General features: G+C 44.4%; 1 protein-coding gene across 3 annotated transcripts in view; it reads right to left on the bottom strand.

The window, feature by feature from the left end:
* LOC144667674 (lysophosphatidic acid receptor 1) overlaps positions 1-15527 on the bottom strand; it is a 121364-nt gene extending 105837 nt beyond the window's left edge. The window contains exons 1-3 of one of the 3 annotated variants that reach the window (XM_078529137.1): positions 14530-15526; positions 14406-14498; positions 13780-14374 (exon numbers count right to left, since the gene is read on the bottom strand). The gene's annotated coding sequence lies outside the window, so the exon portion shown is untranslated. Of the gene's footprint in view, positions 1-13779; positions 14375-14405 lie in introns of all 3 variants that reach the window. The other 2 variants (XM_078529144.1, XM_078529132.1) reach the window with 2 other exon arrangements.
* Positions 15528-24141: the final 8614 nt, after the last annotated feature.

Here is a 24141-nt window from a genome sequence, read left to right as displayed (position 1 = left end):
TGGAACATCATAAGGATGTGGAAGGCTCGATATAAAAGCAAGTCTTTCTTCTTTTTTTTTCCCCACACTTGGTCCATAATTCAAATCCCAGCTCTTTCCAATAATAAAAACAAGAAAAACGCTGGGAAAAAACTCAACAGGTCTGGCAGCATCTGTGAAGAGTCATACAGAATTAACGTGAATTCCGTTTCTCTCTCCACAGAAGCTGCTAGACCTGCTGAGTATTTCCAGCATTTTTCCTTTTTATTTCAGATTTGCAGCATTTGCAGTACTTTTCTTTCACCCAGTTCTTTCCAGCAGGATCCATTTCAGCACTTTTCAATGGGTCCAACATGGTAGAGCATCATCTTTGGTGGTGGGTGGCCGGGAGGTGGAGGTTGGGGTGGGGAGGGTTGAGGGAAGGAGGGGTGAGGAGATAGAGAAACCAATCATAGAAACCCCATGTGTCTGCAAAGCGTACATTCTGCTGTTAGATAGGGGGGAGAAACAGAGTGTGATATTGCGGATATTGAAAAGGCTGCTCCTCTGCACATTCGTCTAAATAAGAACATTAGAAAAATAAGAATTTTTTTTTGTGTAAAAGCTTTTAACTGTAGCTTTTGGGATTTTGTAAAATTCCAAATACCACAGGGTAAAACAGCAAGATCAAAACGAAAATTTATAAAATTACATAATAATTTCACATAGTCACCATTGCAACAGAGAAGCTGGAATAAATTTTGATTCTTTGCTGTCGGGTGGCCAAGTTGTACTATTAATGATAAGAGCTGTTCTGCAGACACTTCTTGGGTGGAAACATTAAGTTTATTTACAATATACTCAGCAGCAACTACACGTTTGCTTTCAACTCCAACTCTATCTCTACACTGACTGATGAGGGAGCCCGCGCTGCTCTCCTATTGATTACTACAGATCATGTGATCTTCCTTAACAAGCATTATTATTAAAGGTACATTACACACTAAATAGAACCATAATTACTACAGTCTCCTTGTTCCAGGTGTTTAAAACTGTGTCATAACATGGGCAGAAATTATGTGGAAAAGCCCAGTCAGCCACCCGGTAGCTTCTAGAAAACAACTAGTTGGCTGAAGGAAGTTTATAAATTGTCCACAACAGGGTGTGCTGATGCCTTCTCCAACTATCCATTGTCAATATAGCCAATAGCTGTTATGCAGTAAATGACAGACTCGCCATGTTGTTCTCAGAGTCTATCAACATTTTGAATGTTTCCATGCAGGACCAGGAAGGGGAGAAAAATCTAGACCAAGACTTTTCTTATTGTCCAACGTGCATTTTTTTTAAGCTCAGAGGTGCTATTTCGAGAATTGAAAATGTGATTTCAAGTCCTGTTCACCCATCACACCCTGTGCTTGCTGATCTATACTGGTTCCGAGTCCGGCATTGGCTCGACTTGAAAATACTCTGTTTTCAAACCCTCACCAGGGTCTCACCCTTCCCTATCTCTCAAATCTCCTCCAGCCCTAAAAACACTCAGACCCAACTGAGATCCTCCAATGCTGGCCTCTTGCACATAGCCTATTTTAATCATTCCACTATTGGTTGCTATGCCTTCAACTACCCAGGCCCTTAACTCTGGAATTCCCTCCCTAAACCTCTCCCCCTCTCTCTCCTCCTAAAACCCAAGATTTTGGCTGCCAGTCCTAACATGTTGCTCGGTGTCAAATTTTGTTTGAGAGTGGTCCTGTGAAGCCCCTTGTGATGATTTATTACAATTCTTCAGCTCTTTCTTGAGGCTTTTCCCAGTCTAGTTGATGCTCTGTAACTACAAAGCTCAAAATAAATCTTTTTATTAAGAGGTTCCATCTCACTCAGGTGGTTTCAGGCCAATCCACATCCAACAACCTGCTCTGAAAACTCTGCTTACATTTTGACAGCTGAGGCAAATTCCACTACAGCAACTGAGACAACCCACAACATTCTAAAACAATCCAACATTTTAAATAAAACAACACACATCATTATAAAAAGAAAGTCAATTTGCCCTATATCCCAATGTTATTGGAGCCTTTAAAGGATTCCAGGATCGGGATCCATTCTTCTTTAGGCCAGAACATGTCGGTGTACCAAGTTTGGTTGAAACGTGTCCATTTGTGTTTGAGATATATTGTTTACAGACAAACAGACTAACAAACAGGGACAAAAACATTACTTCTGTCCACCTTCAGCAACGGAGGTAACCAGCGTTTTACCACACCTTAGCTCATCATTCCACTAGAACTAGTGCATTCAGAACAAGAATTTTCATTTATAAAAAAAGTGTCCTAAATGTAGCAAAAACTTAACACTGAAAGAGATGTTGCACCAGATAGCCAAAACATTGATCGAAGAGGTGGGTATTAAGTAGCACCTTAAAGGAGGAGAGAAGCTGAGAGCTTAAGGGAGCAAGTTCCAGAGTTTAAAGCCCAGACAGCTGAGGGCAGAGCCACCAATGGTGCAGATGTGAAAACCGGGGATGTGCAAGAGGTCCATAATTGGGGCAGCGTAGAGACTTCGGCGAGCAAGAGATGGGTAAAGTGATAGAAAGGAACAAGACAAAAACAAAAATACCTGGAAAAACTCAGCAGGTCTGGCAGCATCAGCAGAGAGGAACACAGTTAACGTTTCGAGTCCAAATGACCCTTCAACAGAACTAAGTAAAAATAGAAGAGAGGTGAAATATAAGCTGGTTTAAGGGAGGGAAGGACAAGTAGAGCTGGATAAAGGGCCAGTGATAGGTGGAGATAACTAAAAGATGTCACAGACAAAAGGACAAAGAGGTGTTGAAGATGGTGATATTATTAGAAAGGAACAAGGCTTTGGAGGGATTTGAAAACAAGAATGCGATTTTTAAACTCGAGGCATTGCCAGGCCACAATCTAATGTCGGTCAGCAAGCACAGGGGTAAGGGAGGAACAGAACTTGGTGCGAGTTATGATACAGGCAGCAAAGCTTCAGAGAATTGCCAGTTTATGTAGGGTGAAAGATGGGAGGCCAACAGAAGAGCTTTAGAATGGTCAAGTCTAATGGTGGCAAAGGCACGGATAAGGGGACTTCAAGGCAAAGTATGAATGTTTGACCGGGTATACAAGTGTCAACGTTGATTTATTGTGCTTTTGTTTCGATTTTTACCTCATGATCCTGCTTTAAAGGCAAAAACTCAGGGCAGAAAGGAAACTAACATGTGTATCTCACTAATGAATGAAAGATAGATAACCTGTGGCTGGTGAACTAGAACACAGTGAGTCTGCTGCTAAATGCCAGCAGTTGTTCCCAACTGAATCCAATCCCACTGCAAACAAGTAAAAACACAACCATTAACTTTGTTGACTCAACAATTAATGAGGGCCGTAACGGTCGCTCCAAAGTCCAAAGATTGATATCGTTTGTCCCAACATTTTCTAAGTGAACCAACGCTCGTCAGAAGCCCACTGTCCCGGCAACACAAGCATTTACAACTGTACTTCATCAAGATCCACTGCAGTCTTCACCTTTAATGTTTCAAGGCACTGTTAATTATGTCTTCACAGGCTCATGTTGCATTTCATGCATTTTATGCTGAATGGCACTTACAGGCAGCCTAAGAAACATCTGTTCCAGGTTTTTTTGAGCAAAGAGGACCGGATGCGATTTAACTGTGCCCCAAACAGGCTTGTAGGGAAAGTAAAACTTTTTGCACAAAGCATTTGCTGTTGGCTGTGCCATGTGGTTTTCAGATTACGAGAGCCTTGATTAGGATGAAATCCAAATGAATACCAACAGAACCAAACCTACAAGCGCCAGTTTAAGCAGACACAGTGAATCGAGAGTTCCAGCTTTTCTTCAACTGGAGCCAGAACAAGGGATTACTTCAGGAAATGAAAGGCCGGCTAACAGGTACAGTGTAGATCTCCTCTCTCCCCACCCCTACTCCCCCACCCTGATACCTGGACTGGCACAGTTATCTGATGCTACGCCTGCATCAGAAACCAGGTTTCTTTGTGCTCTTGTTTACTGCAAGTTTGTTTGCTTTTAAAGTGAACATTTCCCTTTCCAACATCGAACTGCATCATTTGACTGCCACGCCTGATCGCTACAATACATCTGGATTCAGTTCTGAAGCTTCCACGGAGAGAAATAAACCATTTTTCTTCTGCTACAGATCACTCGGCCGCCGCTTCAGACTCTTTTCATGAACCCAGCTCATTTAAAATCAAGTTTTAAACTAATTGACGCCGAGAATTTCCTTCTGTCCCACAAGCGGTGAATCCGTGTAGCGAAAGGGATTTCCTCTCAATTTTGAGGGGAACCACCTCAACACCACCACCCACCAACACCCCGCAAAATTCACTAATTTTTTCTGCATGCTGGAGACTACGTCGAATTCTCATCAAGAAAATAGAGCAAGAATGCACAGCTTCTTGTTTTTTTAACCCCCACCCCACCCCGGAAAAAGAAAAGACCAGGATCTTCCTCAGATATTTCAGAGAGCTGTGTCCTTTAGACTGCAGAATATGTCCGTCTATCACTCCTAGTTAGGTGTTGAACGAGAACTCCCACTCCCTGATAAAATAACGACACTGATTGCTTTTGATTGACAAGCACAGAGTTATCAAAGCTAACACAGGTCATTTGCATCCAGGCATTGGTTACTAAAAAGCAAATTTACACCAATTCCCCCATATGTAACCTCCAACAATTATCCCATCGTAATGGTGGCGAAATGGCTTAAAACACAACAGTACACGTGCATTTTCTTTCAAATTTACTTCTAAATTTAAAAGGAAACTATGATTTAAATGAGAATCTGATGGCAACTCCAACAAAAGTGGTGCGCATGTAATTTTCAATAATTTAATTTTGAGCATCAGTTGGTTAAAAGTGGCTTTTTATTGATTTTTTCTGAATTTAGCCAGGTTTATGGTGCCTATTCACACCCTGTCCTGACCTCCCCACCCACCACCCCCACCCCCGAACATTGATTTTTATCCAGTGTTTATTTAGCACTAAAACTAAAATCTTCAAGTGTCCTGTTTTTTTTTAAAATCTTTAAGAGATCCTTCTACATGTAACATGAAAATAGGTCAAATCAGTAAAGACAGTCAGTGCTCCAGTGATCACGACCATTATTGTGAACCATACACATGTGGGCAACAGATGGTTCCTCACGGAGTCTCTAGGAATTGACTATCCTTTTCGTACTCAAATACCTAAGCTCAAAGTCTGCCCACATGGGCAGTGACCTACTACAACTTGCCTCCCCACAAGTCAGCATCTACAAGGGAGCAGGCCCTATGATGGGTGAGTAGGTGGTGTAATGGTAATGTCACTGAACCAGTAATTTGGAGGCCCAGGCTAATGCTCTGGGGACATGGGTTCAAATCCCATGATGGAATCTGAATTCAGTTACTTTTAAAAAACCTGGAATATAAAAGCTGGTCTCAGTAATAGTTTCATGGTCGTTATCAATGATTGTTGTAAAAACCCATCTGGTTCACTAATGCCTTTTAGGTGCCATCCTTACCTGGTCTGGCCTACATGTGACTCCAGATCCACAGCAACATGGCTGACTCTTAACTGCCCTCTCCTAACAACAAATGTTGGGCTTGCTAGCAATACCCATATCCCATGAAAGAATAAAGAGAAGGGCAATTGGGAGAGAAAAGTAGAAAAGGTACAATGGGAGAGACTAGCCCAGCTAGTTAAAATTAAGATAGTTCTACAATCTCAATTAATTCCACCACTTGAATGATAAAATATTGTCATGCAAATCATTTTCTAGAGAATGACAGGCGAAACTTAAAGTAAAACATAAATATTCGAGGCCAATGTACAGCAGTTTCAGCTGACTACAATGATGCATTTCATACAACTACATTACAAAGTACTTATTATCCAAGCAAAAATTACAGCTGTCATTTTTCCAACAGAATGACTCTGCCAAAAAGCATAAAATTAAAGCGTGCCATTGATTTATAGAAAGCTATCATTTCCCGTGCGCTCTGAATTACTATTTATTATATATTTACATCAGAACTGTATTTGCCACGCAGCTCAAAAATACAGGCCAGCTGACTAAAACAAACTCCCCAAGTTTTGGACACACAAGTTATTGTATAAAACCACACCATTATCACACACAAGCTTGCTACAACTCTTCCACACACATGATGATATCACAAATATGCTCACGTCAAAATGTTCATTCATTGATGTCGCTCATTCAGTTTCCAGTTCAAGGAATCAAAATCGGAGATTTTAATAACATAAGAAATAGGAGCAGGAGTAGACCATACAGCCCATCGCGCCTGCTCCCCCATTCAATACAATCGTGGCTGACCTTTGGCTTTAGCCCCATTTTCCTGCCCGTTCCATATATCCCTTAATTCTAAGAGACCAAAAACCTGTCTATCCCAGCCATAAATGTATTCGACAATGGAGCATCCACAACCCTGTGGATAGAGAATTCCAAAGATTCACAACCACCTGAGTGAAGAAATTTCTCTTCATCTCAGTCCCAAACGATCTGCCCCTAATCCTGAGACTGTGTCTCCGTGTTTTAGATTCCCCGACCAATGGAAACAATCTCTCAGCGTCCACCCTATCAAACATCTTCAGAATGTTGTAGGTTTCAACAAGATCACCTCTCATTCTTCTAAGCTCCAGAGAATTTAAGCGCAATTTACTCAGCCTCTCATCATAGGTCAACCCCCTCATTCCAGTGACCAATTTAATGAACCTTCGCTGTACCACCTCCAATGCATGTATGTCCTTCTTTAAATATGGAGGCCAAAACTGCACAAAAGTACTCCAGCTGTGGTCTCACCAAAACTCTGTACAATTGTAGCAAGACTTCTTTATTCTTGTACTCCAATCCCCTTACAATAAAGGCAACCCACCATTTGCCTTCCTAAATACTTGCTGTACCTGCATGCTAACTTTCTGTGTTCCTTGAACCAGCACACCCAAGTTTAAAAATTGCATTATCAATTGTCGGGACCTGGGTGTCACTGGCAGGGCAGACATTTATCATCCATCCCCAATTCCCTTGAACAGCTCTTAAAGGACATTCTCCTTGAATCTCTGTAGTCCATGTAGGAAATCTCACAGCCCTATTAAGTAGGGGTTCCAAGATTTTGACCCAGCCATCATGGAGGAACAAGAATTTATGTCAACAGTGCTATCAAACGGCACTTGCTTAGCAATAACCTGCTCACTGGGGCCCAGTTTGGGTTCCGCCTGGGCCACTCAGCTCCTGACCTCATTACAGCCTTGGTTTAAACATGGACAAAAGAGCCGAACTCCCGAGGTGTGGTGAGAGTGACTACCCTTGACATCAAGGCAGCATTTAACAGAGTGTGGCATCAAGGAGCCCTAGCAAAACTGGAGTCAATGGGAATCAGGGGGAAAACTCTCCACTGGTTGGAGTCATACCTAGCACAAAGGAAGATGGTTGTGGTTGTTGGAGGTCAGTCTTCTCAGCTCCAGGGCATCAACTGCAAGGAGTTCCTCAGCCCAACTATCTTCAGCTACTATATCAATGACCTTCCTTCTATCATTAAGGTCAGAAGTGGGGGTGTTCGCTGATGATTGCACAATGTTCAGCACCACTCACGACTCCTCAGATACTGAAGCAGTCCACGTCCAAATGCAGCAAGACCTGGACAATATGCAGGCTTGGGCTGACAAGTGGCAAGTAACATTCGCGCCACACAAGTGTCAGGCAATGACAATCTCCAACAAGAGAGAGTCCAACCATCGTCCCTTGGTGTTCAATGCATTATCACTGAATCCCCCACTAACAACATCCTGGGGGTTACCATTGACCAGAAACTGAACTGGGCTAGCCATACAAATACTTTGGCTACAAGAGCAGGACAGACGCTAGGAATCATGCAACGAGTATCTCACCTCCCGACTCCCCGAAGCCTGTCCACCATCTACAAGGCACAAGTCAGGAGTATGATGGAATACTCTCCACTTGCCTGGATGAGTGCAGCTCCCACAACACTCAAGAAGCTTGACCCATCGAGAACAAAGCAGCCTGCCTGATTGGCACCACATCCACAAACACTCACTCCCTCCACCACTGACACACAGTAGCAGCAGTGTGTACCATCTACAAGATGAACTGTAGGAATTCACCAAGGATCCTTTGACAGCACCTTCCAAAACCACGACCACTACCATCTAGAAGGGCAAGGGCAGCAGATAGATGGGAACACCACCACCTGGAAGTTCCCCTCCAAGTCACTCATCATCCTGACTTGGAAATATATTGCCATTCCTTCACTGTCGCTGGCTCAAAATCCTGGAACTCCCTCCCTAACAGCAGTGTGGGTGTACCTACACCACATGGACTGCAGAGGTTCAAGAAGGCAGCTCAACACCACCTTCTCAAGGGCAATTAGGGATGGCTAATAAATACTGGCCCAGCCAGCAAAGCCCACATCACGTGAATGAAGTTTTTAAAAGTCAGGATGGTGTGAAACTTGGAGGTGGGGGTGCTTCCTTGCACACTGCTGCCCTTGTCCTTCCCAATGCCAGAGCTCACAGGTTTGGGCGTGCTGCCAGAACAGCCTTTATGGATTGCTGCAGTGCATCCTGTACAAAGGAATCTGAGATGTTATTTTGGTTCTGTCAGATTATTTTCTTGTGGATTTTCAAATGATCACCAGCCACTCAAAATCGAGAACCGCCAAACCCAATTCTGGATCCCCTCACAAGTTGCTGTTGTCCGATACCCCATCACCATGGCTGTGGCAATGGAGAGGTAGTCAGACCTCAGCCAGCAGCTTTTTTAAAATAGCAACCTAACCAGTAATGCTGGACTCCATCTGGGTTAAAGTGGGAAGTCTGGCTAAATCAACCTTCTCTAAATCAAAAATTCCTTGATATAGTATAGGCAGCTGCTTAATACATCAGCTTTAGCTCAATGGGTAGCACTCTCACTTCTGAATCAGCAGGTTGCAGGTTCAAGCCCCACTCCAGATATTTGAGCACACAATCCAGGCTGGCACTTCAGGGCAGTACCAAAGGAGTGCTGAACTGTCAGAGGTGATGACATTTAGATGAGGTGATAAACTAAGGAAGAGATTCTGTGGCACAGTGGATTGTGGGTTGTTTCCCTGCTTCTGAGTCAGAAGCTCTGAGTTCAAGTCCTACTTCAGGACTTGGTGACTGTGGCAGGTCCATTCATAACATGGCCAAATCCTTCCACTATGCCAGCCAGTAAAAGTGGAGGAGTTTCCTGGTCAGCCATGCTTGATGCAGAGTGGCACCTCTGGGCTAGCAACATATTCCAGGAAAATCTAGCTATGGAAACAGATCTAAGCATGTGCCTCATGCACCACTTGGCACAAGAAAAAGAAAAGATGTTAAACTGAAGCTGTGTCTACCCCCTCAGGTGGGTATAGAAGAACCCATGGCCTCTGTTCAAAATAAGAAGGGAGGCTCAACATCAAGACCTCATACAACATCCACAAAATAATGTCATCAGGTCGTTTCTCTCCTTGCTTTTCATGGGATCTTGCTGTGCTTCTCTACATGACAACAGTGAACAGTGTATATTATTTTCCCTGAAATGGTTTCAGTTGCCCTCGAGACGTCAAAGGTGTTCGAGAAATCCAAGCGTTTTCTCCGCCTTATTTTCCTTCACATTTACAGAATAAGTAGCAGGAGAAGCAGAATTGTCGGCCATTTACGAGACCTGCCCTGACTAATGACATCACAAAATATTGTGCTGGTTGCACTGGAATTCAAGGTCATCATAATGACAAGCTGTAACCCAAATTTTGATTCCTCTGTTCAGAAAGCTGATAAAAGCAGGTAAAACATATATCAGAAGCCAGGTTTAACCTACACATAGTTGCCTCAACCAGGTTAAACTCTTGTCTATGTATGCATGCTCCGTACAACAGTGTTTATCACTGAGGCAGCACTACTCAACATGCCTCATTCTCCAAGGAAAGATTAAGCACCGTATGCTTAAGAGATCATTAACACTTCGTGCCTCAAGGAATGGCTTAGATCCTGTCCACAACTACATATATTTGTTGTAATTCTGAATGGAATTTCTACAAAATTTTTGCCACATAACATAGTTTTTTTTGCGCAACTTTTGGCCTTTGACTTAAACATCCTGTATTTGACAAGAGAAGGGGTTAAACAAGATAGATGCCAATAGAGAAAGGAAAAGAGGGGAAAAGGACTATCTTACATGTGGTCACCATCTACCAGTGTTCCAGCTGAGATCAGAACTCAAATCACAAACCAAAGAACTGTCACACGACGGGAAACGGATTAACAAAAAAAATACACCATCTCAAGCTACAAATAGAAACCATACTGTACCTATCCGATTCTGGGGGTTACAACACCGGATAGCTGCCTTTCATCCATCTCTATTGATGTTAAATTAAATTTACTTTTCCCTCACCCAATGTCAATTTTTTTACAAACACCTATATTCACAATTCCCATATAACCAGTCAATTAGATCCAAAATTTAACACTCAAAATCTTGCAATTAATAAAATGGCATCCTCAAGATTCAATGGTCACAAATTTAAACATCTCATCCAATTCCTGGAATGCACTGCCTGAAAGGGTAGTGGAAGCAGATTCGACAGTAACTTTCCAAAGTGAAATTGGATTAATACTTTTCAAAGGGGACTAAAAAATATACAGGGCTGTGGGGAAAAAAACAGGAGGGAGTGCGACAAATTGGGTAGCACTTTCAAAGAGCTAGCACTAGCACACTGGGCCAAATGGCCTTCACCAATGCTGTATCATGCTAAGGATCTATGAATTAATTTTTGAAGTTTACAGGGAACCAGGACTGCTTATTATCTATGGAAAATGAATGCCATAACATCATCTCTGAATGGATAGACATAAGAGTATGGTCACTACAATCTTGGATTGAGAGCCAGCATTGTATGACTGTAAGCAGCTGCATCATGCATTTAAAAGAATAAACTAGTTATTAAATTCAAAGCAGAATGTAACTAAACAGTTAATTGTTTTTTTCTTGATGTCTTGAATCTGATCATAAAAATGGACAAGTGTAAGGCAAATTTTAAATCTTCAAACAATGCTGGACAAAATATTTGCTGAGACAGTTTCAATCTCATCAAAACAGGTCACTGGGACAGTGTGTGCATGTGTATGCATGTGCATGCATGTATGTGCGTGTATGTGCGTGCGTATGCACCTCTCTCAAACATGAAGCAATTTGTCAAAAAATTTAAAGGATAGTACTGCTGTAAGAATGCATGGAAAATTAATATTAATGTGCCATATTTTCATTCCCCTGTCCCCAATTTCAACTTCACAAATGTGACCTGCAAGACTCCACAAAAGTATTGTTAAGAATATTTAAACCAGGGTAAAGCACTTGGGACATTCTTGAAGTATGAACAGAGGGGGGAGAAGGCAGAAAATACCACACTATCCCAGAGCTGTAGCATTGAAAGTGGATGCAAAAGGCAGTGAGCAATGTCCCGGTTTTACAATCTAACACAAGTGCAGTGCAATGCTGTATGAACCCGTGTTTGCCTACATCCCATAAAAGTCAAGGACTGAATTGCCCCTTTCACAAAACCAAAGAATGCAGCAACTGTGGAGAAACCGATACAAGCCCAGCGGTTCTACACATTAATGCAGCACTCCGCTAATGCACAAGGATGGCACTATTTTTCTGTTGGAGAAGTAGTGAATTAAACGTGATGAGATTGGGCTTTGATGTGTGAACCCAGCAAGTGATGACTAACTCCTCATCTAATTAATCATTCAGAGGCGACAAGGGGAAGACTCGATAAAACCCTTGCACCCTTTACAGGTGAACTTTCCAAGTTAGTGGCTCCAATGCATCACACCCCTGTTCCAAAAACAAGTTAATCAGGAAGCACTTCTTACCCAAAGGGTAGTGCAAAACTGCAGTGGTCTCTCAAAACAACTGCTAAGGCTGGAAATCAATTGGAAATTTCAATACTGAGAATGATAGATTTCGGTCACTGACATATTAATCACCTAGACGTACAGGGCACAACTTCAAAATTTGCCCATGATACAAAATTTGGAAGTATTGTGGATTGTGAGGAGTATAGTGTAGAACTTCAAAAGGACTAGACGAGTTGGTGGAATGGGCACAAAAGCAACAGACAGAATTTAATGCAGAGAAGTGTGAAGTGGTTCATTTTGGTAGGAAGAACACAGAGAGGCAATATAAAATAAAGGGTATAATTCTAGAAGATGGTGATGGAGCAGAGGGACCCGGGTGCATATGTGCATAAATCATTGAGGTAGCAGGACAGGTTGAGAGAGCATGGTTAATAAAGCAAACAGTATCCTGGGCTTTATAAATAGAAGCATAGAGTACAAAAGCAAGAAAGTTTGTTAAACCTGTAGAAACCAGTGGTTAGGCCTCAGCTGGAATATCATATCCAGTTCTGGGCACGATACTTTAGGAAGGATGTGAAGGAAATAGGGAGAGTGCAAAAAAGATTCACGAGAATGGGTCCAGGGATGAGGAACTTCAATTATGTGGATAGATTGGAGAAGTTGTGAGAAGAGGTGGTTAAGAGGAGATTTGATAGAGGTATTCAAAATCATGAGGGGTCTGGAGAGAGTAGATGGAGAGAAACTGTTCCCATTGGTGGAAGCATCGAGGACAAGATTGAGAACACCGATTTAAGATAATTGGCCGAAAAAAGCAATGGCGACATGAGAAGAAACTTCTTCACACAGCAAGTGGGTAGGATCTGGAATGCACTGCCTGAGAGTGTGGTGGAGGCAGATTCAACTGAGGCATTCAAAGGAGAACTTGATTAATATCCAAAAAGGAAGAATGTGTAGGGCTAAGAGGGAAGGCGGGGGTAGGGGAGAGCAGTGGGTGAATTGCTCCGTCGGACAGCTAGCCCAGACATAGGGTCAAATGGCCTCCTTCTGTGGTGTACTCATTCTGTGATTGTGTGTCACGGTTAGATGATGTAGATTAGAAGGTGACTCCTGACAGCACAAAAAACAGCACTGAACAGCCGGCCCCGAAGGCCTGCTCCTGTGCTCCAAGTTCAATGTATTAAGGGATAGGAAACCAAAAGGCAGTCAAATGGAATTGAGGTACAGATCAGCTGTGATCTAACTGAATAGTAGAATAGGCTGGAAGGGCTGAATGGCCTCCTGCTGTACTTATTCCCCACTCAGTGATAAACCTGGGGAGGATAGTTTATAGGATGCATTCACCACCTCCACGCCCCCGCCACCCACCTCCCCTACTCTCAATGTAATTGGCCCTGTTCCACTTCGCTCTTTAAGCCCAACTCAGACACCAGTCTCCGCAGGCATTTTATTTCGACTGGACACAAAACTTCACTTTGAAAGTTGTTGAGAGGCTGAAAGGAAGTGGAACAAAACCAAAAATGAATTCCAATAGCCCAGTTACACAGTTCAGCTTAGTCAGTCCAGTTGTGTGCATGTTAAACCCACTAAGCACCCTCAACACCCAGCCCTGCATTAACCCCATTGTCCAAATCCTCACTGCAAATCTGCTGGTTGAAATTATCACAAAAAAAATTAAAATGGACACTATTTCACAAACTCAAGTGAAAACTTGCCCGAATTACAGCCACATTTAAAAGAAAATTAAAACAAAGATGACAAGAAACCCAGTTAACTTTGGCACCATAAGTTGTTGCTGGAGTAAATGGAATCAATTACATAACACAACCAGGCAGTCAATAATTGAAATATACATCAACAGATATCAGAATAGAAAGATATGGAGGCTGGAACACCTACCTGGTGTCTTGCGCTCTGTCGCTCTCACTCGAGTGGCTGCAGGAAGAGCAACAGGAAAAGTTTCGTCTGTTTAATGAGAACACTTGACAGTAAATATAATCCTTTCAATCCTGCAAGAAACTCTGCAGCCTCAGTGTAACCCCGTGGAGAAATAGGACCATCTTCACGCACAAGGAGAGAGAGAGAATTGTCTATTTTTAATAATTGTTGCTGGGGTTATTCCCCCCTTCACAGTCTTCTTGAAGCAAATGCCAGCTCTGCTAACTCTCTCTGGCTCTATAGGAGGTGTCCGTCTTATTGTTCCGTTAAGTAGTCAGTGGGTCCGCTCCGTTTTCCGTCTCTCTCTCCACTGTGCTGTTTTCCTGCTCTCTCCGCTCCCACTGCGTTCTCTTTCCCGATCTCGCTCTCTCTGCGCCTACAATGCGCTCCTCTTTGCGCCTATACTGCGCCCCTCTTTCTCTCTCTGCGGCCACACTGCGGTCTCTTTCCCGGTCTCTCTCTCTCCCTCTGCGCCCACACTGCACTCTCTTTCCCGGTCTCTCTCTGTGCCTACACTGCTCTCTTTTTCCTGGTCTCTCTTCTCTTTGCGCCCACACTGCGCTCCCGGTCTCTCTCTGCGCCCACACTGCGCTCTCTTTCCCGGTCTGTCTTTGTGCCCACACTTGCGCTCCTCTCGCTCTCTCTGCGCCTATACTGCGCTCCTCTCGCTCTGTCTGCGCCTATACTGCGCTTCTCTCTCTCTCTCTGCACCTATACTGCGCTCCTCTCGCTCTCTCTGCGCCCACACTGCGCTCCTCTCCTCTCTCTCCTGTACTGAACTCTCTGAAACTCGGCTCCCCTGGGCTGGACCAGCCAGGCGCTGACGTCAGCCCCGTGCCGCCAGTAGGCTGGGGCTTAATTGCAAACACATTTTGGATGCAGCCTGAGATATGTATATTCACCTCTTTCTGTTGCACAAAACCTAACCTTCCCCCTTCTAACCTCTCACTTAAATCTTAATCATATCTTTTAGATAGCATCCGCACTAGACAGAGGAGTGAGAGAGAGCGAGAGAGAGACAGATGTATTCATGTGGTAGGTAGTTAAAAAGTTGGCTCCTTCTCTGAATATTCTTTTATTCATCCTGGAGAAAACGTGGCCGGTTTCGTCAACTTGGCAATGACCGCCTTTTTTTTTTCTATCCCTCCTTGAATGTCTTGCATATGTAGTTTGGAAGCCTTTCAGTCAGCCAGAAATAAAACCTATGGAGGCTTACATGGAAGGAGGCAATAGGTGAAGTAGGTTTTGTTTCTTGTACTCGCTGCATCCCCACAACCTCGTGAAAGTCATTCGAGGTCACAAATCGTTTGCAGCTCAAAGGAAAACAACATTGTTGGCATTTTAACATAACACACAGAAAAGGAATCAAAGCAAAATACTGACTGAAGGTGCATGTTTTAAGCGCTTGCAGGGTAACTGTTCCACTCAATAAGCTCAAGAGAGAAAGACGCTTGTTATTTGGATTCTGCCAGTTCAGTTGCACAGTACTGAAAGTTGGGGAGGGGGTGCTGGTTGTTCTTGGGTCTAGCTTTGCTAAAAACAAGAGCAAAGCTCCCGATTGAAATATGCGAGCATCGAATGATTTGAACTTGAGCACAAGCTTACTTTCCTAGTCTTGGCGTTGTACAGCTCTGAGCCCCTGATAAAACTCGTTCGAATAATCTCTGTTGCAAAAACCGCGTTCCTTTCTAAACCTCGAAGCCCGTCTTGCTCCCGACCTCCGTCCCTGAAGAGGGCCAGAGTTTATAACGGAGCAGCACTATGACTCAGTACTTCATCTTTCTCTGGAATAAGACTGAAAGTGGGAAGTCCGTGGAAATCTCACACGAAAGCAGATGGCCTTAAAGCGATCCAGTTGGCAGGTCCCTTCACTCTTTCAGACAGTGCAGGATGGGCAATAGACCAACAATGAAAGAATTGCACAGAACTTAACTGTGCAGAAACGGGGTATTTGGCCCTCATGCCTCTTCTACCACTCCATTTACTTCAACTCACTCTATCAATATATCCTTCTATTCATTTCTCTCCCATGTATGTTCCCCTTAAATGCACCTCCTCTATTCACCTCAACCACTCCAGGTGATGGCAAATTGTACATTCTCAACACTCTTGAGTAGAGGTTTCTCCTGAATTCCTTACTGGGTTTATCAGTGACCATCTTATATTTGTAACCCCTCATTTTTGGATGTCCCACAAGTGGAAACATTTTCTCTGCGCCTAACCAATCAAATCCCCTTCATAAGTTTAAAGGACTTTTTAATACGAACATGCGAAATAGGAGCAGGAGTAAGCCATTCAGCCCCTCGAGCCTGTTCCGCCATTCAATGAGATCATGGCTGATCTGTTTGTGTCTCGAGTTCCACATTCCCATCTACCCCCGATAACATTTGATTCCCTTGGCTAACAAGAATCTATCTACCTCTGCCTTAAAAATATTCAGTGACTCCGCCTCCACCGCCTTCTGAGGCACAGAGTTCCAAAGCCTCCAGAGAGAAAAAAATTCTCCTCATCTCTGTCCTAAAAGGGCAACCCCGAATTTTAAAACAGTGCCCCCTAGTTCTGGACTCACCCATGTCCACTTTGTCAAAGCACCCAAGTCAACCCCTCTCAGTCTTCTCTTCTCGAGGGTAAAGAGCCCCAGCCTGTTCAGCCTTCCCCGATAATTGTACTCCTTCAGTTCTTATGTCATCCATATGAGTCTGAGGAAAGGCCATCGCCCTGAAGCATTAACTCTGTTTCTCTCTCCACGGGCGCTGTCGGATCTGCTGAAGATTTCCAGTATTTTTGGTTTGTTCCCAGCTGTCCTCTTGTGACCTTTCCTGTTTGCCCCCCCCCCCCCCCCCCCCCCCCCCCAAGAATTGGGGGCTTTTGTAGCATTTGAACCGTGGGCAGCGGTTGATTGGACGTGGAATAACAATTGGTACGAGATCAAAGGACGAAGACCAGGTTTCTTAGATATTGGTAAACTAAAACTAAAACGGTGCTGGAAGTTGCTAAGACCTTTTTTTATAGTTGGAAAATGTAACCATGACTGGTTTATGGAAATTAACCGAGAGTAACTAATGGGATTGGCAGATAAACTGGAGTTAGAGTTAGAATTACATGAAAGGGTGACGGAAGCAGATATAGTTGAGGTAATAGCACAGCATTTGTAACTGGAAGGGATAACAGAGAGACCATGTTCTCCAGAGGGTGTGTCAGTTGAGTTAGCTAAGATCCAGTTGCGAATGAAGCAACTTGAACATGAAAAGGAACAGAAAATACTTGAATTAGGGGCAAAAGAAAAAAAGAGAATTGGAATTGAGAAGGTTGGAGGCAAAATTAAAAAGGAAAGAGAAGAAAAAGAAAGAGGAAACGAAAGAAAAGCAGCTTGAGTTCGGTTGGAAGCAGCTGCCAGCAAAAGCTGGTTCCAGAAACCAAAAGAATGAAGTCCCCAAATCCAGGGGAGGGGAACAGGAAGGTCCCAAGAGGACATTCTAGTCAAAGGACAGAAATCTGGAAGAGGTTCTGTTCTGTGGAAGTGAAAGTAAGGAGCAGAGAGCTCCAAACTTCAAGCTTAGAGAGATGAAAGCTGCAGGGAGCAGATTTAAAGCAATATAGGCATGCAAGAAGCCAGAAGGTCCAAGGAGACAGCTGAAGGTCTGTAACTATTTACTATGGGCATGTGAAGCAGTGGTGTACTGTTGACAGCTGAGTCAGTGAGAGAGAGTGCATGGAAGAAAGCTTGAATGCACGTGGTGACCCAGGGGAGAGGAACATCGTAAACAGAGTTTGAAACCCTGGAGGAGAACCCTTGTGGAAGACGTCTGATAGAAAGTGTTGGTTTGGGAGAAGATTCCAAAGCGAGTTCTTAGAGAGTAGAGATATGAAACCCTCGTGTGAAAGGCGGAGTGCAGTGACACCAGTTGCCTTATGGCTCTTACTGGCTAAAAAAGTTCTCCTGGATGCAACTTAAGAATTTTGCTCCCTCCCTACATTGCACACTAATACTATCCCAGTTAATATTTGGGTAGTTAAAATCCCCTACTATTACTGCCTTATTATTCTTACACTTCACAGAAATTTGATTACATATTTGATCCTCTATCTCTCCCTGACTGTTTGGGGACCTATAATACACACCCAACAGCGTGTTAGCCTCTTTTGTGTTTTTTACTTCTACCCATATGGCCTCACTGCTATAATTGATTCCTTGATCAATATTGCAAACCCCCCTCTCCTCTTCTATCCCCCTCTCTATCTCGTCTGAATACCCTATAACCACGAATGTTGAGCTGCCAATCCTGCCCTTCTTTTAGCCAAGTTTCAGTCATAGCTGTGATATCATACTCCCATATGCCCATATGTGCCCTCAGCTCATCTGCCTTATTCCTCAGGCTCCTTGCATTAACATAGATTCCATTTCGCCTTGCTAACCTCACTTCTTTCTTATCTAGCCTATGTTTCCTCTGCCTTCCAGACTCACTTACTAGCGCTTTAACTTCTAATTCCATATCAGCTTCTCTCCCCTCTGAACTACTTTCCAGGATCCCATCCCCTTGCCAATTTACTTTAAACCTGCTGCAACAGCATTGGCAAAACCCCCCCACCCCACGAGGATGTTAGTCCCATTCCTGTTCAGATGTAACCCGTCCAACTTGTACAGGCCCCATCTCCCGCAGAAACAGTCCAAATGCCCCAGGAATCTAAAGCCCTCCCTCCTGCACCATCTCTGCAGCCACACTTCCATCTGCTCCATCCTTCTGTTCCTATACTCACTAGTACATGGCACTGGGAGTAATCCGGAGATTACTATCTTTGAAGTCCTGCTTTTCAATTTCCTACCTAACTCCCTAAAGTCTGCTTGTAGGACCTCATTTCTCTTTCTTCCTATGTCATTGGTCCCAACATGGACCATGGCTGTTCACCGTCCCCTTTCAGAATGCCCTGGAGGCATTCTGTGACATCCTTAACCCTGGCACTCGGGAGGCAACATACAATCCTGGAGTCACGTCTACAGCCGCAGAAGCGCCTGTCCACTCCCCTCACTAACGAATCCCCTACCATTATTGCCTGTCCACAATTCTTCCCCCCCCCCACCCCCCGCCCTGAGCAGCTGGACCACCCACAGTGCCATGGCCTTTCCTCTGGTTGGCCTCCACAGAGGAACCGTCACTCTCACCATTTTCCAAGGCTGAAAAATGGTTTGCGAGCGAGATGCACTTGGGGGATTCCCTTACTACCTGCCTGATCCCTTTCTTCTGTCTGGCGATCACTCATTCCCTCTCTGCTTACACCTCCTTAAACTGTGGGGTGACCACGTCCTGAAACGTGCTATCCATGAACCTCCCAGCCTCATGGATGCACCGTGGCGCCCCCAGCTGCCGCTCAAGCTCCAAAGACTGGAGCTCAAGTTTCTCCAGTCAGGTGAATCTCCCGCACACATGGTCATCCAGACCGCCAGGTGCGTCTGGTAATTCCCACATAGTGCAGGATGTGCAAATCATGGGACTGAGCTCCCCAGACATATCTTAACTAAATAGAATATGGACCCTTGCTTTTCTTTTACCCTTACTCCTACATGAACATAGACTAGATGCTAGATGCTCTAGATAGACTAGATCATCTAGGTGCTGCTGACTGCCTGTCCCTGGGTCCTCCTCTTGTACTCTGCTCCTTCTTTTGTTAAAAGTTCATCAGCTGACTCCTGTGACTCTGTTCAGTAGCCACTTTCCACATATCTAAACAAAAAATAAAAGTTAGGATCAATCAAGCCGGGTTCCACCCTGGGATCTGGCTTGTCCAGTAATAACATCAGTTGGGATCATAACAGGTTTTTATCTCAGACTTCCAGCATCAGCAGTGTCCAATTCTGTCCATAGTTGGCGGTTGAAAGTGTGCAAAACCAGTCTGGCTGGGTTGAACAAAACAAACCACGGTTTCCATTCTTGATTGTCACCTGTTGACCCTGCCATGAACAACAGAAGTCGAGTGAAGACACAATGAGATTTCATTATTATGTGTCTCCATGTCATTAAACTCAATGTCAACTCTCACTGTTGAAGTGTGAAAGGTAGGGGAAGAGGAAAAGAGAGAATAAAAACCTGGGGTAATTACCTAACCAGGAATTACCTGTAAGAACATAAGAAATAGAAGCGGGGTATGACCAGATGTCACCTCAAACCCATCATGGCTGATCTTGGGCTTCAATGCCAGTTTCCCAACTGCTCCCCATATCCCTTGTTTCTCTGAGACCAAAAATCTGTCTATCTCAGCCTTAAGTATATTCAATGATGACGCATCCACAACCCTCTGGGGTTCCAAAGATTCACAAGCCTTTGAGTGAAGAAACTTCTCCTCATCTCAGTCCTAAATGATCAGCCCCTTATCCTGAGACTGTTCCCCCTTGTTTTACATTCCCTATTGCCAGGGGAAACAACCTCTCAATATCCACTCTGTCAAGCCCTTTCGTAATTTTTTTTATTCATTCACGGGATGTGGGCTTCGCTGGCTGGGCCAGCATTTATTACCCATCCCTACTTGCCCTTGAGATGGTGGTGGCGCACTGCCTCCTTGGAACACTGCAGTCCATGTGGTGTAGGTACACCCACAATGCTGTTAGGGAGGGAGTTCCAGGATTTTGACCCAGCGACAGTGAAGGAACGGCGATATATTTCCAAGTCAGGATGGTGAGTGACTTGGAAGGGAACTTCCAGGTGGTGGTGTTCCCATCTATCTGCTGCCCTTGTCCTTCCAGATGTAGTGGTTATTGGTTTGGAAGGTGCTGTCGAAGAAGCCTTGGTGAATTCCTGCAGTGCATCTTGTAGATGGTACACACTGCTGCTACTGCGTGTTGATGGTGGAGGGAGTGAATGTTTGTGAATGTAGTGCTAATCGAGTGGGCTGCTTTGTCCTGAATGGTATCAAGCTTCTTGAGTGTTGTTGGAGCTGCACTCATCCAGGCAAGTGGGGAGTATTCCATCACACTCCTGACTTGTGCCTTGCAGATGGTGGGCAGGCTTTGGGGAGTCAGGAGGTGAGTTACTCATCGCAGGATTCCTAGCCTCTGACTTGCTCTTGTAGCCACAGTATTTATATGGGTAGTCCAGTTCAGTTTCTGGCCAATGGTAATCCCCAGGTGGGGTTTTAGTGATGGTAATGCCATTGAACGTCAAGGGGCGATGGTTAGATTCTCCCTTGTTGGAGATGGTCATTGCCTGGCACTTGTGTGGCACGAATGTTACTTGCCATTTGTCAGCCCGAGCCTGGATATTGTCCAGGTCCTGCTGCATTTGTTAGGGCTCCTTGATGCCAAACTCGATCAAATGTCAGCCTTGATGAATCCTACTTCACCTCGGGAGTTCAGCTCTTTCGTGCATGTTTGAACCAAGTCTGTAATGAGGTCAGGAGCTGAGTGGCCCTGGCGGAACCCAAACTGGGCATCGGTGAACAGGTTATTGCTAAGCAAGTGCCGCTTGATAGCACTGTTGATGACCCCTTCCATTAGTTTATTGATGATCAAGAGTAGACTAATGGGGCGGTGATTGGCCGGGTTGGATTTCTCCTGCTTTTTGTGTACAGGACATACCTGGGCAATTTTCCACATAGCTAGGTAGATGTCAGTGTTGTAGCTATACTGGAACAGCTTGGCTAGGGGCTCAGCAACTCTGGGGCACAAGGCTTCACTACTACTGCCAGAATATTGTCAGGGCCCATAGCCTTTGCACTGTCCGGTTCCTTCAGCCATTTCTTGATATCACATGGAGTGAATCGAATTGGCTGAAGACTAGCATCTGTGTGGCTGGGGACCTCTGGAGGAGGCCAAAATGGATCACCCACTTGGCACTTCTGGCTTAAGATTGTTGCAAATGCTTCAGCCCTATCTTTTGCACTGATGTGCTGGGCTCCCCCATCATTGAGGATGGGGATATTTGTGGAGCCTCCTCCTCCAGTGAGTTGTTTAATTGTCCACCACCATTCCTGACTGGATGTGGCAGGACTGCAGAGCTTAGATCTGATCCATTGGTTGTGGGATCGCTTAGCTCTGTCTATCACTTGCTGCTTATGCTGTTTGGCATGCAAGTAGTCTTGTGTTGTAGCTTCACCAGGTTGACACCTCATTTTTAGGTATTCCTGGTGCTGCTCCTGGCACACCCTCCTGCACTCTTCATTGAACCAGGGTTGATCCCCTGGTTTGGTGGTAATGGTAGAGTGGGGGATATATCAGGCCATGAGGTTACAGATTGTGTTTGAGTACAATTCGGCTGGATGCCCAGTCTTGAGTTGCTAGATCTGTTTGAAATCTATCCCATTTAGCACGGTAGTAGTGCCACACAACACGATGGAGGGTATCCTCAATATGAAGGCAGGACTTCGTCTCCACAATGACTGTGCAGTGGCCACTCCTACCCATACTGTCATGGACAGATGCATCTGCGGAAGGCAGGTTGTTGAGGATGAGGTCAAGTATGTTTTTCCCTCTTGTTGGTTCCCTCACCACCTGCTGCAGACCCAGTCTAGCAGCTATGTCACTTAGGACTCAGCCAGCTCGGTCGGTAGTGGTGCTACTGAGCCACTCTTGGTGATGGACATTGAAGTCCCCCACCCAGAGTACATTCTGCACCCTTGCCACCCTCAGTGCTTCCTCCAAGTGGTGTTCAACATGAGGAGCACTGATTCATCAGCTAAGGGAGGGCAGTACGTGATAATTAGCAGGAGGTTTCCTTGCCCGTGCTTGACCTGATGCCATGAGACTTCACGGTGTCTGGAGTTGATGTTGAGGACTCCCAGGGCAACTCCCTCCTGACTGTATACCACTGTGCCACCACCCCTGCTGGATCTGTCCTGCCGGTGGGACAGGACATACCCAGGGATGGTGATGGTGGTGTCTGGGACATTATTTGTAAGGTATGATTCCATGAGGATGACTATGTCAGGCTGTTGATTGACGAGTCTATGAGACAGCTCTCCCAATTTTGGCATTAGCCTCTAGATGTTAGTAAGGAGGACTTGAATCTTGAAGGTTTCAATGAGATCATCTCTCATTCTTCTAAACTTTAGAGAATATGGACCCAATTTACTTAGCCTCTCGTCATAGCACACTCTCTCATCCCAGGGACCTCTGCTGTACTGCCTCCAATACAAGTATATCCTTCCTTAAATAAGGAGACCAAAACTTCACACACTATTCTGGATGTGGTCTCACCAAAGTCCCATAAAATTATAGCAAGACCTCTTTATACTTGTACTCCAATCCCCTTGTAATAAAGACCAACATGCCATTTGCTTTCTGATTGCTTGCTGCACCTGCATGCTCTCTCTGGGTTCCTTGTACTAGTTCATCCAAATCTCTCTGAACATCAAAATTTACAAATTTCACACCTTTTAAAAAATATTCTACTTTTCTATTCTTACAACCAAAGTAAATAACCTAATGCTTCAACACATTACACTCAATCTGCCACCATGTTACCCACTCACTTAATCTGTCTATATCACTTTGTAGTCTTTTTGTGCCCACCTCACAGCTTGCATTCCCACCTAGCTTTGCATTGTCAGCAAACCTATATTATGCAGTAGGGAACAGTTAGCTGCCAAGCCATTTTTCAAATTCAAACCAGGCAGGTTGACTCTGAATGGTCAAAGGTATTGCTATGGGGAATGAACCAGGGAATGGCTGTCACCCCCCATGATTTTGTTTAGCTGAAAAAGGCGCAATGCATGGACATGCTCTTTCTGTTCTCAAAGGACAGGCTCCTGTGTGTGAATCTATGTGGCTTCTCACACACATAAGTGAGCCACACTGTGAGCCTGACCGATAATCTTAACTTGGTTTTCAGTGTAATTCTTAGCACAGTCAGGATTGTTTAGCAATTGTTGTCCAGTTCTCAAATCCTGCATTCTCCATGGCAACGCCTCTACCAATCAGAATCCATTTGCCAACCAATCAGCACTCTCTTCTCATGCAGCATAAACTGTTGTTCCCTTTACTGTTGCTAATCTTGCGATCTGTCCTGATGAGTACAAAATAAAAAGCTTAGATAGCATGTCTCTTTTTCGGCAACACTCAAGTTTTGTACTACCAAATGACTATTTATAAATTAAATTGTACAATGTTAATATGGAGGTCTTGTGGTACACTGGGTAGTGTTCCTGCCTCTGAGCTAGAAGCTCTGGGTTCAAGCCTCACCTCAGGACTTGATGGCCAAGGAAGGTGTATCCATAATGTAGCCAAACAGGTTGAGTATTAACCTGCGATTTACAGGTTCCAACTCACGCCAATGGCAGGCAGTAAGAACAAGAGAGATTCCTGGTCAGCCATGTGATGGAAAGAAAATTGAAACC

The sequence above is a fragment of the Cetorhinus maximus genome, chromosome 2 (genome assembly GCF_964194155.1).
Source record: "Cetorhinus maximus chromosome 2, sCetMax3.hap1.1, whole genome shotgun sequence".
In the NCBI taxonomy this organism is placed as follows: Eukaryota; Metazoa; Chordata; class Chondrichthyes; order Lamniformes; family Cetorhinidae; genus Cetorhinus; species Cetorhinus maximus.
The sequence above is the reverse complement of the archived record's forward strand: the minus strand, read 5'-3'. Positions and strand labels throughout refer to the sequence as shown.